General features: G+C 46.3%; 1 protein-coding gene across 1 annotated transcript in view; it reads right to left on the bottom strand.

Moving 5' to 3' along the window:
• LOC311224703 (coiled-coil domain-containing protein 138-like) overlaps positions 1-17,974 on the bottom strand; it is a 205,836-nt gene that overhangs the window by 135,095 nt on the left and 52,767 nt on the right. The gene's annotated exons all lie outside the window — the stretch shown is intronic.

Below are 17,974 nucleotides of genomic sequence, written 5' to 3'. Positions count from 1 at the left end.
TCGAAGTAAAATAGTGGCTTATACAGCCATTACCTGACCATACTCATGTCATGGTGTTGATTGAATCTTCTCTTTCACGTATGACATGGCCAGATCGGGGTCCTCGAATGATTTCTCCACTCCGTTGAATGTGATCCGGAGTATGGCAGGGAAGCGGAGGCCGAATTTGACGTTTGGTTTGTCATATTCATAAAGAAGGCGCTTCACCGCTGTGAAAGGGGCCCCGCTTCCTGGCAATCTCCGGTGCGTAGTCGGGAAAGATAAATACCCGCTTCCCCTTGTAAAATAGTTGTTTCTTCTGATTTGAGAGTCGGAGAATGTGATCTTTGACGTCTCCATGGTGAATCCGCATTATAAACGGCCTGGGTTTCTCTCCATCCCGTGGCTTCTGTGCCAATGTGCGGTGTCCACGGTCCAACCGTGGAGCATCCTCGAGGTCCAAAATCTCCTTCAGCACAGCTGCACAGAATTGTCGTGGAATATCTCGTTCGCTGCACTCCTCGATTCCAATCAGGCGAATGTTCTGGCGCCGGCTGCGGCCTTCCAAGTCCAAACATTTGTCCTTCAAAGTGCGCATATCCGACTGTAGCCGCCCAACTATAGTTTCCAGAGCCGTGATAGATGAGCTGCATTCTGTAGCATTTCCCTCTATGTCGTCAATGCGTTTAGCATTATGCAAGTTAGCAGACTGTAGAGCGCTGACGGTCGTATGTAGCTCTTGGCGGATCGAAGCTATTTCTTTATGGATAGTGGCCGTCTGTGTATCCATCTTTGCTCCAAGGGTTTCAATAGCCGACATAATCTTATCCACAGACCTCGAATCAATCTCAGGCGGCCCTTGGGTAGTGTCAGTGTCAGACCCCGAGGAGAGTGCGTCATCTTCAGGTGTCTCACGGCTATCGTCAGCCTCCATAACTTTTGTTTGGGCACCTTTTCGTCTCCCACCACGTCGAGTAGACATCGCCGTTTAGTGTATAAACTGATTAAATTCGATTCGCCGAGTGGTGGAAAATGTTATATATAAAAATTAAGCGTAGGTTTAATTCATTCACATGGTATATTAACTTCAATTATGATAGTTGTTTGCTGAGCTTCTGGCTGCACAACCTCACATGTCGGCCATCTTCCTCAACCTCCAAGTGTCTGTCGGACTCCATTAGTTTAATGGGTGGCCTCGCATAGCCGTCGCCCGGAAGAGGCGTGGCACAGAATGTGTTAATGACTCTGAGGGTGGCTGGGTAGCGCAGTGGACTCTGGGATCGAATCCAGCTGTCAGCGGTACCTCCGGCTTGGTCAGTCGTCCCTACTAACACAATTGGCAGTGCTAGCGGTTGGGAAGCCGGTGGGGTACGTGTCCTGGTCATTGTAAACTGCGACTCCTACTGGTCGATCTGTTCAGCAGGGAGGGGATCTGGGGAGAATAGCATGAACCTCCCACGTGTTACGTTTCCCCAGTGAAACTCCTCGCTGTCAGGTGAAAAGAAGCGGCTGGCAACTCCACATGTATCGGCGGAGGCATGCGATAGTCTACACCCTCCCCAGACCGACAGTGGGGCAATTATATGGGCTTCTAACAATGTTAGTAACATTAGAACATTGCTGCACTGTGTGTGTGTGTGTGTGTGTGTGTGTGTGTGTCCTCATCTGTGCTTCGATCCATCAAGCTAAGATAATATTATAGATATAGTGGATTCGCAGGTCTAAAGTCTATTAAAAAACTTTGGGACGATTAAAATGTTTTTTTTGGGACAATGGTGAAAAAGGTTTTTGAGCGCTGGTTGCCAAGATAAAACACTGCCACCACCACTAGTCTGTAAACGGTATCAAATCATCAAAATACATATGAATGTTTAATCTACCTAACCGTTTCAATATTAGGCAAGTTACCATGCTAGCTAAAAATAATATATCGTTTTACAAGTTTTAATATTACAGACAACCCCATCTGTATATTAGTTTAGTTTAAATATGTGATAAAGCTTTGTGTATCCAGAAGTAATCCATATTTCACACAATCCATACCTAAATACGAAACCGGCTACAGACTTGAACCTGTGGTATTCAGTCACGGAGACAGTGGGTGTCCGCCTGGCGTTCACCCTGACGCCACACAGCCTGCTCCAATAATCTAAGCTCAGCCAAGAGACATACTGTATACGCAAGCAACGGAGCCAAGAAAATAAACGCTTGCTGTCTCAGAACAAAATGAAACTCGACGGGACTTCAAACTACATCAAAGGCTGTCTCACAGAGAGAAGAGATGGGAAGACATTGAGAGGATACGCCTCATCTTAAAGTTCTGTTGTGCGGTTGCTTTGAGGTGAAAGAGTGGGTCTATGTGGGTCAGAGTGGCTGTCTGGTGGTTCTGTTGTGTGGTTGCTTTGAGGTGAGAAAGTGTGCTTGTGTATTCGTTTCGTTGCGTTATGGTCTCCTTTAGTATTTGTGTGATGCACTGGTATTACCGACTCTCCGATGACATCGTTAAAGGACAGGTTTACCCATTTAAACATCGTCTGGCATGATGTTGACAGGCCATCATTTCACTGATTGCGTTAGTATAGAAAGGCTCAGCACTGTTACTTGTATCCTCTCACCATGCTTCAATATAATCTAATGGGATGAGTATATACTTGTCATATAGGGAGGTGTAGTGGTTACTAGGGCTGTCTTAAATACTTCGAAGCTTCGTTCGATGGCACAAGCTTCAAACATTAAAAAAAAATCGAAGTTTAAAAAGAAAAAAAACTTTTTTTCCAATTTATTTTTTTACTTCGATTTGTGTGTGTGAGTGTGAGTGTGAGTGTGAGTGTGAGTGTGTGTGTGTGTGTGCGTGCATGGGGCAATTGGGTGGGGCCGGGGGACAAATACACACACACACACACACACACACTCACACTCACACACACAAATCGAAGTAAAAAAATAAATAGTGAGCGAGGGGTTAACTACTAGAAAGACATATGCAAAGGCCTTGATATATATATATACTTTTAAAAATGTATTTATAATTTTTTTAACTGTATTTATTACTTCCTGCTGTATGCAACATCATAATGACATCAAACATCTTAACTCCCTTTTCCTGACTCCTTCTGTATCACAAACAGTACTGTATTTGCAAATCTGGTATGTCATAAATGTATAGATGTAGCAGTACTGACTATCTGTATGTCATGTATGTCATATATGTCCTGATGAATTGAAAATGGGGGACCCTGATGTAAACAAGACGAAAGCCTTTCTCTGGTCTGCATCCCCTTAACAATTGTGTGTATTGAGCTGTACTGTATTGTACCCATTCTGCAATCTGTTAATAAAGTTTTCAATCAATCAATCAATCATTCAACTCTTCAGCTGAATAAGAAATTAATTTGTACAAAACGGTTTAGAGTTTTGGGATATGTGTGAGCATAATGTAAACAGCTTTATCTTTTTGGTAGAGTGTTCCTTTAAGTTTGTTTGTACTCCTCAATAAGAGCATAATATGCTTACAGGGCTGTGTTTTTTTTTCTTTTTGCAGTGAAAGCTTGTATGCTAATATGCGATTGCTTGGTCCTCTGTTCCACTGTGTGTGTGGGATGCTGGGGGCGCAAAAGGAAAAGGGTATGTACGAACTACACGCAAACTCTAATGTCGAGAGGATTTTAGAGAAGCTTCCGCCCGCCCGACAAGAGCGCTTCAGGCCACCGTGATCCTAACGGTCCCGAGCCATCCCTCCTAGACCTAGCCGACTTCCTGGCGAGAGAAGTCAACAGCCTAAGGTTGGATACGTTCGTGCGGAGCACACCAAGCTCCAGAGAGGGACCTAGGAGAGCAAACGATGGCCGCAGATTGGTGACCGTCATGCACCAAGCAGAATCAGTACCGAGCAACAAGAACCACAGTACCCCCTCGATGAAAGAGAAGTGGAAGATGGTGTGCCCGTACTGCGAAAAGGAACACTGGCTGTCACACTGTGACACGTTCAAGAAGATGACCGCCGACGAGGTGAGTCAATGGATAAAGTCCAACCGACGCTGTTACCGATGTGCGCGCAGAAGTTTAAAAAGAAAAAAAAACTTTTTTTCCAATTTATTTTTTTACTTCGATTTGTGTGTGTGAGTGTGAGTGTGAGTGTGAGTGTGAGTGTGTGTGTGTGTGTGCGTGCATGGGGCAATTGGGTGGGGCCGGGGGACAAATACACACACACACACACACACACACTCACACTCACACACACAAATCGAAGTAAAAAAATAAATAGTGAGCGAGGGGTTAACTACTAGAAAGACATATGCAAAGGCCTTGATATATATATATACTTTTAAAAATGTATTTATAATTTTTTTAACTGTATTTATTACTTCCTGCTGTATGCAACATCATAATGACATCAAACATCTTAACTCCCTTTTCCTGACTCCTTCTGTATCACAAACAGTACTGTATTTGCAAATCTGGTATGTCATAAATGTATAGATGTAGCAGTACTGACTATCTGTATGTCATGTATGTCATATATGTCCTGATGAATTGAAAATGGGGGACCCTGATGTAAACAAGACGAAAGCCTTTCTCTGGTCTGCATCCCCTTAACAATTGTGTGTATTGAGCTGTACTGTATTGTACCCATTCTGCAATCTGTTAATAAAGTTTTCAATCAATCAATCAATCATTCAACTCTTCAGCTGAATAAGAAATTAATTTGTACAAAACGGTTTAGAGTTTTGGGATATGTGTGAGCATAATGTAAACAGCTTTATCTTTTTGGTAGAGTGTTCCTTTAAGTTTGTTTGTACTCCTCAATAAGAGCATAATATGCTTACAGGGCTGTGTTTTTTTTTCTTTTTGCAGTGAAAGCTTGTATGCTAATATGCGATTGCTTGGTCCTCTGTTCCACTGTGTGTGTGGGATGCTGGGGGCGCAAAAGGAAAAGGGTATGTACGAACTACACGCAAACTCTAATGTCGAGAGGATTTTAGAGAAGCTTCCGCCCGCCCGACAAGAGCGCTTCAGGCCACCGTGATCCTAACGGTCCCGAGCCATCCCTCCTAGACCTAGCCGACTTCCTGGCGAGAGAAGTCAACAGCCTAAGGTTGGATACGTTCGTGCGGAGCACACCAAGCTCCAGAGAGGGACCTAGGAGAGCAAACGATGGCCGCAGATTGGTGACCGTCATGCACCAAGCAGAATCAGTACCGAGCAACAAGAACCACAGTACCCCCTCGATGAAAGAGAAGTGGAAGATGGTGTGCCCGTACTGCGAAAAGGAACACTGGCTGTCACACTGTGACACGTTCAAGAAGATGACCGCCGACGAGGTGAGTCAATGGATAAAGTCCAACCGACGCTGTTACCGATGTGCGCGCAGTCACATGGCAGTTGATTGCCGCTTAAAGAAGAGGTGTAGTCGGTGTGACGGAGCCCACTTAGACGTCCTACATGACAGTAACAGACGAAAGCCTGCACCCTCAAGCAGCACAAAGGCAAGTGTTATGTACATTGACCCCGCCAGCAGCGGGGGCGCCCGGGTGCTCTTAAAGGTGGTCCGCGTAACATTGAGTTACCAAGACAAGGTCATGGACACCTACGCCGTCCTTGACGACGGGTCAGAGAAGACCCTTCTCCTCGCGTCCGCTGCGGCCCAGCTGGGGCTGCGGGGGAGCGAAGACCAGATGACGATTCGGACAATAAGAAGAGACCTAAAGACGATAAAGGGCGAGAATGTCTCCTTCACTATCGCAGCAAGCGGGCAGCCAGAGAGACGGGATAGGATCACTAACGCTTTCACCAGCCAAGACATAGGCCTGTCGCAGTACACCTACCCCATCGCCAAGCTGATGGATAAATATGTGCACCTGCGTCAACTACCTATACCGCTCATAGACGGTGCCACCCCGACCCTGCTGATAGGCTCCGACCATGCAGACCTCATCGTCCCAATGGACCGGGTCCACACAGGGCCCAGAGGCTGTCCTGCAGCAGTCGAGGCCCGCCTAGGATGGACACTACAAGGCCCCCTCGCTAGGTCTCTTAACCGAACAGCAGCCACTAGCTGCCTCCACTCCAGAGTGACAGAAGAAGACACCACCCTCCTACAGCATGTCGAGAGGCTATGGACACTAGAGACAATGCCCTTTAAGAACGAAAAGAAAGACATTCGTTCCAAGGAAGACATTTATGCTATAGCCCTCCTCGAGCGGGGGACAAAGAGAGTCAAAGTCAACGGAGTGATGAGATACGCAACTCCACTCCTGAGGCGAGAGGGTATGCCTACCTTCCACGCCCCAAAAGAAGCGACGGAGCGGTATCTATTGAACACAGAGCGGCGCCTAGCCAGAGACCCCGCTCAAGAGACTGTGTACCGCGCTGAGATTGACAAGCTAATCACAGCGGGACACATAAAGAAAATTGACATTAAAGAGGCCGATCAGACGACCGAATCATGGTACGTGCCACACCACAAAGTCCACCACAACGGCAAGGATCGTATTGTGTTCAACTGCAGCTACCAGATCGGATCACAAAATCTGAATAAAGAGCTCTTGCCCGGCCCAACACTCGGCCCCTCTCTACTAGGCGTGTTACTACGTTTCCGCCAAGACAAGGTGGCCATCAGCGGCGACATCAAAGGGATGTTCCTGCAGGTGCGACTAGTGGAGGAGGACAAGCCCCTGCTGCAGTTCCTATGGAGAGAGAGGATCGGGGACGAGCAACCAACCATCTATCAATGGGAAGTCCTCCCTTTCGGAACCACATGCAGCCCATGCTGTGCTACGTTTGCACTGCAAAAACACGTTGCAGAGGACCCAGCAACTGATGAAGAGGTCCGACAAAGTGTAGGAAATAGTTTCTACGTGGACAACTGTCTGCAAAGCGTCTCGACGCCAGAAGAAGCCGAGGCCCTCCTACTCAAGCTCCGCGCCTCCCTGATCAAAGGCGGCTTTGATCTCAGGCAGTGGGCCAGCAGCGACCCTCAAGTATTGCGCAGCCTCTCCCCAGAGGACAAGGCAGCAAGCAGCGAGACCTGGATGGCGACCATCCCAGGAGAAGCCCAAGAAATGACATTAGGACTAGTCTGGCGCTTCAAAACAGACTTGCTCCATTATAAACACACACCCCTGACCAAGGAGCAGGGAAGGTCGACTGCACTACCGACCACAAGACGGTGTATACAGAACACTCGCCAGACAATATGACCCGTTGGGATGTATTCTACCTTACACCACCAGGGCAAAGATGATTGTAAGAGCGTTATGGGACAAGGACCAGGGCTGGGACGACCCCATACCCGAACACCTTGCCTCCACATGGAGAGAGTGGGAGACAGAACTCAGCTCACTCCCAGGTGTCAACAAACGCCGCAGCTACTTCCCACCCACAGTGAGGCCGGAGACGTGCCAGATGGACCTGCACGTCTTCAGCGACGCCTCCGAAGTAGCCTACGGTTCGGTGGCCTACTTGCGTGCCCGAGAGGAGGGAGGAGAAATACATACTGCTTTCTTCCTGGCTCGCTCAAGAATAGCCCCACGCAAGCAACAATCTATCCCGCGTCTAGAGCTCTGCGCAGCCCTGGCAGGAGCGCAACTCGCCACGTTAATCCAACGTGAACTCACCATCCCGGTGCAAAGAACAATCTTGTGGTCAGACTCCACGACCGTACTCACATGGATCCGGTCTGATTCGTGTAGATACAAGGTCTTCGTGGGAGTCAGAATCACAGAGATCCAAGATTTAACAGAAGCAGCCAGCTGGAGGTATGTGGACACAAAACACAACCCAGCTGACGTCATCACCCGGGGAATGTCCCTGGATGACCTCACCCGTCACAATCTATATAGTGACGGGCCAGAGTTCCTCAAGCTCCCGGAAGAAGAGTGGCCTACACCCACCCCACGGGAGGCGAGTAAAGAGGAGGCAGAGAACAAGAAATCTATGTTCTGTGGGTTGACACACACACTCGTCCCCACAGACCCCAACATAGACGATTGCCTCACCCTTGAGAGTGCGCAGCTAAAGACATTCCTGTGGCACCACCCAGAGGTTCAGCCCACTACTGACATTACTGCAGCTAACTACGAAGAAGCAGAACTTCTTCTCCTACAGCGAGCCCAGAGAGACTCGTTCCCCAACGAGCTAGACTGTCTACAGGGAGCAAAGCCCGTCCCGTCAGACAGCAGATTGCTCCACCTAGCCCCCGAGAGCGACGCCCATAATCTCATCAGAGTGGGTGGTCGTCTGAGGAGAGCTCCAGACTTACCGGATGACGTCAAGTACCCGATAGCCTTAAACAGCCGACACAAGGTCACAGAGCTTAACATAAAGAAATACGACGAGGACGTGCATCACGCCGGGGCAGAGAGAGTCTTCGCGGAGATCAGATGTCGTTATTGGATACTGCAAGGGAGAGAAGCAGTACGACGTTTCCAGCGGACTTGTCTAGACTGTCGTAAATGGCGAGCACAGCCCAGTATACCCCGGATGGCTGACCTACCTCCCTGTCGCCTCCGACTCGGTGACAAGCCTTTTCACTCCACCGGTATGGACTGTTTTGGCCCGCTGTATGTAAAGAGAGGAAGAGGGACCGAGAAGCGGTGGGGTATTGTATTCAAATGCATGACCACCCGAGCGATGCACATAGAACTCCTTCCAACCATGAGCACAGACTCATTCCTTATGGCCTTCCGAAGATTCACATTGCGGAAAGGGAAACCATCTATATTATTGTCTGATCACGGGACAAACTTCAAAGGCGGAGAAAGAGAGCTGAGAGAGAGCTTCCAAGCTATGGCCCCAGAACTTAAGACCCACCTCGCTCCATACCAGATTGATTTCCAGTTTAATCCTCCGAATGCACCTCACTTCGGTGGAACTTGGGAACGAGAAGTACGTTCAATAAAGACAGCCCTGTACGCCGTGCTTGGGGCCCAGACCGTGGCGGAAGAAGTCCTAACGACAGTCCTCACGGAGATCGAGGGAGTATTGAACTCAAAGCCCCTCGGTTACGTCTCAAGTGATGTAGCAGATGTCGACCCAGTCACCCCCAACACTCTCTTGATGGGGCGGCTGGACCCCGCGCTACCACAGACAGTGTACAGGCCTGAAGAAGCGAACGGCCGAAGAATGTGGAGGTACAGTCAAGTATTGGCTGACAAGTTTTGGAACAGTTTCCTACTCCACTATCTACCGTCTCTACAGACCCGCCAGAAATGGGTGAAAGAGAGAGACAATTTGACAGAAGGAACAGTCGTCATGATTATCGACCAGTCACTACCCCGAGCTATGTGGCCGGCCGGCCGCGTAAGCAAAGTGATCACCGGTGCCGACGGAAAGGTCAGAGCGGCAGAAGTGCTCGTCCAAGGGCGGATCTACACCCGACCCGTGGCGAGGCTAATAGAGTTGCCAAGGCTCCCCGATACTATTGATGACGACCATGACCCCCTGACTTTGTGAACTGCCCTACCCTCCCAACAGACATTGAGTAGTGGACAGTGCGGTTAATCTGTCTCTGCTTATCTAATTAGGTGGGACTAATTAGGAGGCGGCTGTTACGAAGGATCAGATTAAACCGAATATATATATTTATTGATTGATATATATTGCATAATATTTGTATATCGTTTGATATCCCTTGTATATTCCTTGTACATATACACGGAATATCCCTTTAGCCTAGTACAGACCATAATATTTCATTCTCCTATTGGACAGCGGTCCACAGGCGCCATAGCCATACCTCCAAGGTCTGGTTCAAAGTCACCGCCGGGGACTTGCCTGGACATGAACGGTTCTGCGCAAGGATATGAGACAGGAATAAAGCTGGTACTAGTTTGTTCACGTAACGTATAAATACGGCGCAGGTGAATACAGAAGCACTTAGTAACTAAAAGTTGAAGCCTCACCCACGATACAACGTGTGGTGAAGTATGGCCTGTTTGGCCCCAAATAGAGCATTGAGACCGCGTGCGAATTAATAACTGAAGTATCAGAGTTTAACGCTGTACCGTCGAGTTCGACCTAGTCTATTAAGTCAGTAATAGTCTATTTGTGTATAGTGTATCGTGCGGCTAAAGTTCTACAGTGACCAGCATCACCAACGTTTCCTCGTACCAGCTAGAGTGCTTATCCAGGCTGGGCTGCTTACCATGGCGCTTTCACCCGAGGGGCCCTAGACGAGGACCGTGTGGATTATGTACACTGGATAACCTACCGACGACTGCATAGCCCTTTTCGGCTGGATTATATTTGCTTTTGGTCCTGTAATTGATGGAGCGGAGAATCGCCGACACCCACAATTGTGTGGGATTTACCCTGTGAGGAGCCACGTCGAGTCCGCCTCTCAGAAGCCTGAGGCCGGCTAGCTTTCTTCCATGCGGAGCTGCATGCTACGGAGAACAGCTGTATTCGTCTGTGGATCAAGATCTTATTGCACCGTCTCCTGTACTTGGAGTCTCCTTATCATCGTTGACCCAGACTCTACTACCGACAAATCCTCTACCCTTGCTGGCTTACAACCGGGGGGACCCTACCAGTATCTCCCGCTATATTACTAGTGTACCATAGATATAATTCCTAAGATTCAGGTTGTATTATTATCTCCTGCGTAATATGAGAATGGATATTCGTTATTGATTTGCCTACGCACATTCCTTTGCCTTATAAGCGCATCCAAAGTAAAGTAAAGTATATTATGTACTATTATTGCTGCTAATAAATACTTAAATCCAGTTTTGTGTGGAACCGAGAGCAAAACAAGAACGCCATAAGGTCCAACAAATTTAAAATAAATGCAAATAAATGAATGAATGCAAGCACTCCCAGACATACCCCACGCGAAGGTAAGGAAAAACTCACTAAAACCTATACGGCTGTCTTAAATACTTCGAAGCTTCGTTCGATGGCACAAGCTTTGAACATTAAAAAAAAATCGAAGTTTAAGAAAAAAAAATAAAGAAAATTCAAAATCTTTAGATAAGGTGCTACTGAGATGTTTTGGTGAGTTCTTTGTTTTTTTGTGGAAGTAGCCCTTCTTAAAAATGCATGAACATTCACTGATAATTGGTCTGTAGTGGAGTCTACAAGGTCTACATTGCCGGACCATGTAGAATCCGGACCTTGTAGACTGACATAATTCTGTGCATAGTTTAGTCTACACAGGCCATATTTCAAATAATCAAAATCTTACTTCATTCATCTTAAACATTCTTGATTTGGGGGATTGGTAGTTCCCATGAAATCTGAAGTTGTTCAAACGACAACAGCGATCCAACTTGAATTAAATCACACAGCCGAGTGAAACCTTGTTGGCTGCGTCACAGTCACGAAAGGGGCTACTTAATTCATTAATCCAATCCACTTTATTTATAGAGCACATTTAAAAACAACAAAGTTTACCAAAGTGCTGTACAAGTCCCACAACATAATAAATTAAAAAAAAATTATAAAAAAAAAAAAAATTTAATTAACATTTTAATTTTTTTTCGAAGCTTCGAATTAAAATCGAAGCTTGGCCCCGAAGCTTCGATTGCCAAAAAAAGCTTTGAAGGTCAGCCCTAGTGGTTACGTGACATCATTGTTGTTTCCGGCCGGTCCACCTCGCTTGAAATACCATTGCCCATTTCTAAATCGTCTCGTTTAAAACAAATAAAGCTTGAACATTTGCATGGTGTACCTTTCTGTGCATATTCGTCCATAATCTATAGCTCAGCATGAAAATATTTGCAATTAAATCGTAAAATAATTACGTCAAATTTTTTTTCAACCAGAAATGCTTAGACAATAATGTTAGTGATAGAAGGGAACTCATTTTGTGCAAAAATGGAAAGCTTGCCAATGTTCATGAGGCATAATTATTATTACAATAGCCGATAATCCATTTTCCCAATGATAAATCCCTAAACGGGTAGACCTCGCGGGCGGTCCAAAGTGACGTCAGACTACACTCCACATATTCTCAGGTTACACTATATATTGCTATGCACTTTACTGTTATGTTCCACTCTGGTTAGATTACAACTTAATTTCGTTAAAAGTTAATTTAATCGAATAAAGTGTTTTAGCTTCAAAAACCATGATACATGTCATTTTCCAAAATAGGAAGCTCACAGTATAATCAGGTAAAATCAGCGTCTTCATACATTCTACTGAGGAAATGGCTGCAAACCGTAGACATCAAAAGTGTCATGGGCCAGTTACGCATGTATGGAACTCATTATAATGAATGAATGAAGTTTATTTCTAGCCATTTAGCATGTACCAAAAAAAACACACAAATCAAATTACAAGTTGGCCGAAAAGGTTCAAGTCAAGTCAAGTCAAGAGTTTTATTTGTCACGGCATACAAGTATACAATGAAATGCGGGTGGTCTTTTGCCGCAACGATGTGCAATACAGTGGTACAACATATAATAGAATCCAATAAAAACAACATTGTGCAATAAACAGGTAACAGGTAACATGGTGTGACATCTCGGTATCTGTACATAGTTATTTACAGAGCATATAGGACATGCTAGGTAGCTTTGGTAGTGCAATACACTTTCCTTTTGGCCATAAGTGGGTGTGTGCGGCATGAGTGTGTGCCCGCTCATGTTAAAGTGTTAAAGTGGCTGCTAGTGTGTGAGCGTGCACAGCGTGCGTGTCGTGTGTGTGCTCATGTGTGCTTGTGTGTGGATAGTTCAGTGTTCTGTGGCACTCAATGTTCATTGTTCAAGGCTCTGATGGCCTGGGGGAAGAAGCTGAGCCTAAGCCTCTCTGTCCTAGTAGCTGGGGTTCGCAGGCGTCTGCCTGACCTCAGCAGCTGGAACAGGCTGTTATTGGGGTGGTGGGGGTCTTTCATTATTCTGCAGGCTCTGGATTTGCACCTCTTGTTGTATAGAACCTGCAGGGGAGGTAGTGCAATACCCGTGGTATGCTCGGCTGAGCGCACCACTCTCTGTAGGGCCTTCTTGTCCTGTGCCGTGCTGTTTCCATACCAGGCAGTGATGTTTCCGGTCAAGATGCTCTCTACAGCTCCTGAGTAGAAGGACTGGAGTATCTTCCCCGATACTCTGAACTTCCTTAACTGTCTCAGGTGGTAGAGGCGCTGCTTCGCCTTCTTTACTACTGTGTCTATGTGTGTTGACCATGTCAGATCCTCTGAGATGTGGACCCCCAGGTACTTAAAGCTGCTCACCCTGTCCATGGTAGCCCCGTTAATCATCAGTGGTGTGTGTGTCTCCTGCTGTCCTCTCCTATAATCCACGATCAGCTCCTTGGTTTTACCAATGTTCAGGAGCAGGCTGTTGTCCTGGCACCAGCGTTCCAGTACCTCAACCTCCTCCCGGTAGGCCTTCTCGTCGTTGTCCGAGATCAGCCCCACCACCACTGTGTCGTCTGCGAACTTCACTATGGAGTTGGAGCTGAACTTGGCCACACAGTCGTGTGTGTATAGTGAGTACAGCAGGGGGCTCAGAACACAGCCCTGGGGGGACCCGATGCTCAGGGTGATGGTGTTGGAGGTCTGACCCCCCACCCTGATCGCCTGGGGTCTTTCACTCAGAAAGTCCAGTACCCAGGCGCTCAGGGCGGAGCTCAGACCCAGCTCGATCAGCTTGTCCACCAGTCTGGTGGGGACTATGGTGTTGAACGCTGAGCTGTAGTCAATGAACAACAGTCTCACATAGCCCCCCTTCGGACGGTCCAGGTGAGAGAGGGTGCTGTGCAGTACTTGGGAGACCGCATCGTCAGTGGACCTGTTTGGCCTGTATGCGAATTGCATAGGGTCCATATCGCTGGGGAGGGAGGCACAAATGTGATCCTTGACCAGCCTCTCGAAACATTTCATGGCCACAGAGGTGAGTGCCACCGGTCTGTAGTCATTGAGACCTGCTGGGGAGGGTTTCTTTGGTACCGGGATAATGGTAGACATCTTGAAGCAGGCAGGGACCACTGACTCCTTCAGGGACCGATTAAATATGGTGGTGAACACAGGGGCTAGCTGGTTAGCACAGGACTTGAGTATGCGTCCTGTTATTCCATCTGGGCCAGCCGCCTTCCTGGTGTTCACCTGCATAAATGCTCTTCTCACACTGTGTACCGTCAATGAGAGAGCGTCCCCGCCCCCCCGCGGATGCCCCCCCCCCCTCCACAACAGCCGGCGCACCAGTGACGTCACTAGCCGTTGGGCTAGCAGTGCCACTGTTTGCACCAAACCGCGCGTAAAAGGTGTTGAGCTGGTCCGCAAGGGAGGCGTCGTCACTCCCCATTGAGGGGGCGCTGACTTTGTAGTCAGTTATAGCCCTCAGGTTATAGAGTCCCCTCCTCTACTCCCTGTACACACACGACTGTGTGGCTCAGCGGAGTAGCAATACAATCATCAAATTTGCTGACGACACAGTGGTGGTGGGCCTGATCTCTGCCAACGACGAGAGGGCCTACCTGGAAGAGGTCAAGGTCCTGGCGGGATGGTGCCAGGAAAACAGCCTCTCCCTGAACGTCAGCAAAACAAAGGAGATGATTGTGGACTTCAGGAGGTCGGGGCACCGGTCGAGAGAGTCAACAGCTTTAAGTACCTCGGAGCCTACATATCCGAGGACTTGACATGGACCACACACATTGACAGTGTTGTGAAGAAGGCACGACAACGCCTCTACTTCCTCAGGCGCCTAAGGAAGTTCCAAGTCAGTCAGAAGATCCTTAAGAACTTCTACTCATGTACAATAGAGAGCATCTTGACCGGCAACATCACCTCCTGGTTTGGGAATAGCACTGCACAAGACCGAAGCAGACTACAAAGAGTGACACGTTCAGCCGAACGCACAATTGGAGGGGGGCTCCCCACCCTCCAGAACATTTACAACAAGCGTTGCACGGGCAAGGCTAAGAGAATCATTAAAGACTCCAGTCACCCGAACAACTGCCTCTTTGAACTGCTGCGGTCAGGCAAGCGATACCGGAGTCTCAAGGCGAGCACAGAAAGACTCAGAAGAAGCTTCTATCCCCAGGCCATCAGACTGCTTAACGAACAATGAATGAACACTACACAACAACAACCACCAAACGCACATAGCACACACATCCACACGCACACACTCACTTTAAACAGACACACTGTAGCACCCACTCCACACACTTTATAGCACACACCCACTTTAAACAAACACACTGTAGCACCCACTCCCCACACTTTATATTTATTGATGAAGGATTGCACTACAACTCGTACACCTTACTGTAAATTGTACCTAAAATTGTACCTCATCCCATTTCTGCTTTGCACTAGATAGTACTGTACATTAGTACACTGCATAGTATTGTATATTATATGGTAACTCAGAACATTGTACATATGTCTATACCGAACACTGTGACCTCATTTTTCTTCTTCTAAATTACATGCTTATTATGTTATTTGATACTATCTTGTCTAGCACAGTCTCTGGAGCGTAACAGTAAGAAGCATTTTGTATGAAAGTATTCTGTACTTCTGTATGACAACTATTAAAGAACTTGAACTTGGTTAGGGCTGAAGCTACAAGCTTGTAAATGTCCTAACCCAGTGCATCATCTTAAATTTATCGTTGATGTTCGTTATCAACCAAAATAAAACTAAAAGATAATAATCATTCAAAACAAACAAACATTTTAACAATTGATCTAATTAATTTGATAAAAAAAAACACATGGCTAGCCACCATGAATGAATTTACACACACACACACACACACACACACACACACACACACACACACACACACACACACACACACACACACACACACACACACACACACACACACACACACACACACACACACACACACACACACACACACACACACACACACACACACACACACACACACACACACACACACACACACACACACACACACACACACACACACACACACACACACACACACACACACACACACACACACACACACACACACACACACACACACACACACACACACACACACACAATTGTGTGCATGTGCCAGGTCTCCCAAGAAGCTATTTAAAGCTTTTGGAGGGAGCCTGATCACAAATATAAACAAACAAAAACAAAAACATAGAACTTGGGTAGGCTTACACACCTACCTACTAACAGACATACAGCATAGATACATAAATACAGACCATTTATATACCTAAGTATGGATTTTATTTAGAGATATGATTTAAGCAGTTCCTCTTTCTGTGATTTTTTTTAAGGTTGTGAAGGATTTTGACAGTTTCAGACTCTCGTCGAGCTCGTTCCAGATCTGCGGGCCCCTGCATGCTATGCTTAGGCACATTTGAGTTTTCTCCTCTCGCCAAAGATAAGATGCCTATTTCTTGTGTTGTGGATGTGCACGGCATACTTCTCAATAATACGTTGTTTGTACTTCCTTTTGAAATTAGCAGTATTATTTCTTTCTTTTAACTCCTCTGGTAGACTATTCCACAACTTCACCCCACAGACAGATATGCACATGCTTTTTATAGTGGTGTGTAGTCGGCTGTTTTAAGTTAAAGGGGAACTATTTGACTATTTCTTTCACTATTTGGGCACTTTTACACAATTCCTGTGAGTTTATGGAACACCTCTGTAATTAAAAGAAAATTTTAATTCATTGTTTTGTATTTCTAATCAAGTACTCAAAAACAGCATTTTTCTACCTCAAGATCTTAAGCCGCTTTGAGCTGATGTGGCATGGCGTGCATGGGCCTGATGCTACACAGCCACATTACTATGCAGCTGAGTCTCTCTGACATCACAGATCAGCACATCTTCAGATGACTCAGTTCAGTGAGGGTGAATATTGTGAGAGGAGAATTGGAAGAATGCGCCAATATGAGAATTAGAGACATAGATCATATTAATATAAGTCCACATAGCTAGGAAACAATGCTAAACACTGAAAAGGTCATTTATAAGATAGTTCCCCTTTAAGTCTCCCTCTTAAATTATATCCCACTTCTCCATCTATGAAAATCTTTTGGATGTTGCCCGGTAGTAAATTATGTCTTGCTTTATACACCATTTGTGCAGTGTTAAATTCCACTAAATCCCTACATTTCAGTGTCTGTGATTTAAAAAGAAAATAGTCCATTGGTGTGTTCATAATATCCTACATTATTCACTATTCTGATTGCTCTTTTTTGCATGGTAATTATTGCCTGTAGGGTGCTCTTGTAGGTATTACCCCAAACCTGGCAGAATGAGCATGCAGTACAGTGTATACAGTGATTGATGGTTCAGAATGTGCCTAGTGTTTCCCAGTATTCCAACACTCCTTGCTAACTTTGACAACCTAGGATGGCTTAGAGTAGACGACAGAGTACAGCAACTTGCAATGGGCCTGGTCTACAAGATACACTACACGACTAAGGTACCCATGTACATTTCAAAATACTTCCCAAAGGTCAGTGAATAGCACGACCACAACACCAGTGGGAGCTCCACAAATCATGTTAAACCCAGATTCGGCTCAAACAAGGGACTAAACACGTTTCGCAATTATGCCACATCAATGTGGAACGCCCTACCCACAGCTATAAAGGAATGTGAATCACTACCCACTTTCAAAACCACTCTCAAAGAGCACCTACGGGAGACTGCTATTCTAAACTGGCCCCTGTAAATGTCCTAACCCAACCCCCTCCAATGTACAGTAAATGTCCTAACCCAACCCCCTCCAATGTACAGTTACCCCCCACCCGCCTACCCAACCCCCCCCCCCCCCCCCCCCAACCCCACCTCCTCCAATGTACAGTTTCTTCGTCAAATGTATATACTCTCTTTTTTAGACTCTTTTTTTATATCACAAACAGTACTGTATTTGTAATCTGGTATGTCATAAATGTATAGATGTAGCAGTACTGTCTATCTGTATGTCATCTATGTCATATATGTTATGACCCTGATGTAAACAAGACAAAAGTCTTTCTCTGGTCTGCATCCCCTTAACAATTGTGTGTATTGAGCTGTACTGTATTGTACCCATTCTGCAATCTGTTAATACAA

Source organism: Notolepis coatsorum, assembly GCF_963971535.1.
Source record: "Notolepis coatsorum genome assembly, chromosome: 3".
In the NCBI taxonomy this organism is placed as follows: Eukaryota; Metazoa; Chordata; class Actinopteri; order Aulopiformes; family Paralepididae; genus Notolepis; species Notolepis coatsorum.
This window is presented reverse-complemented; position numbering and strand designations above follow the sequence as displayed.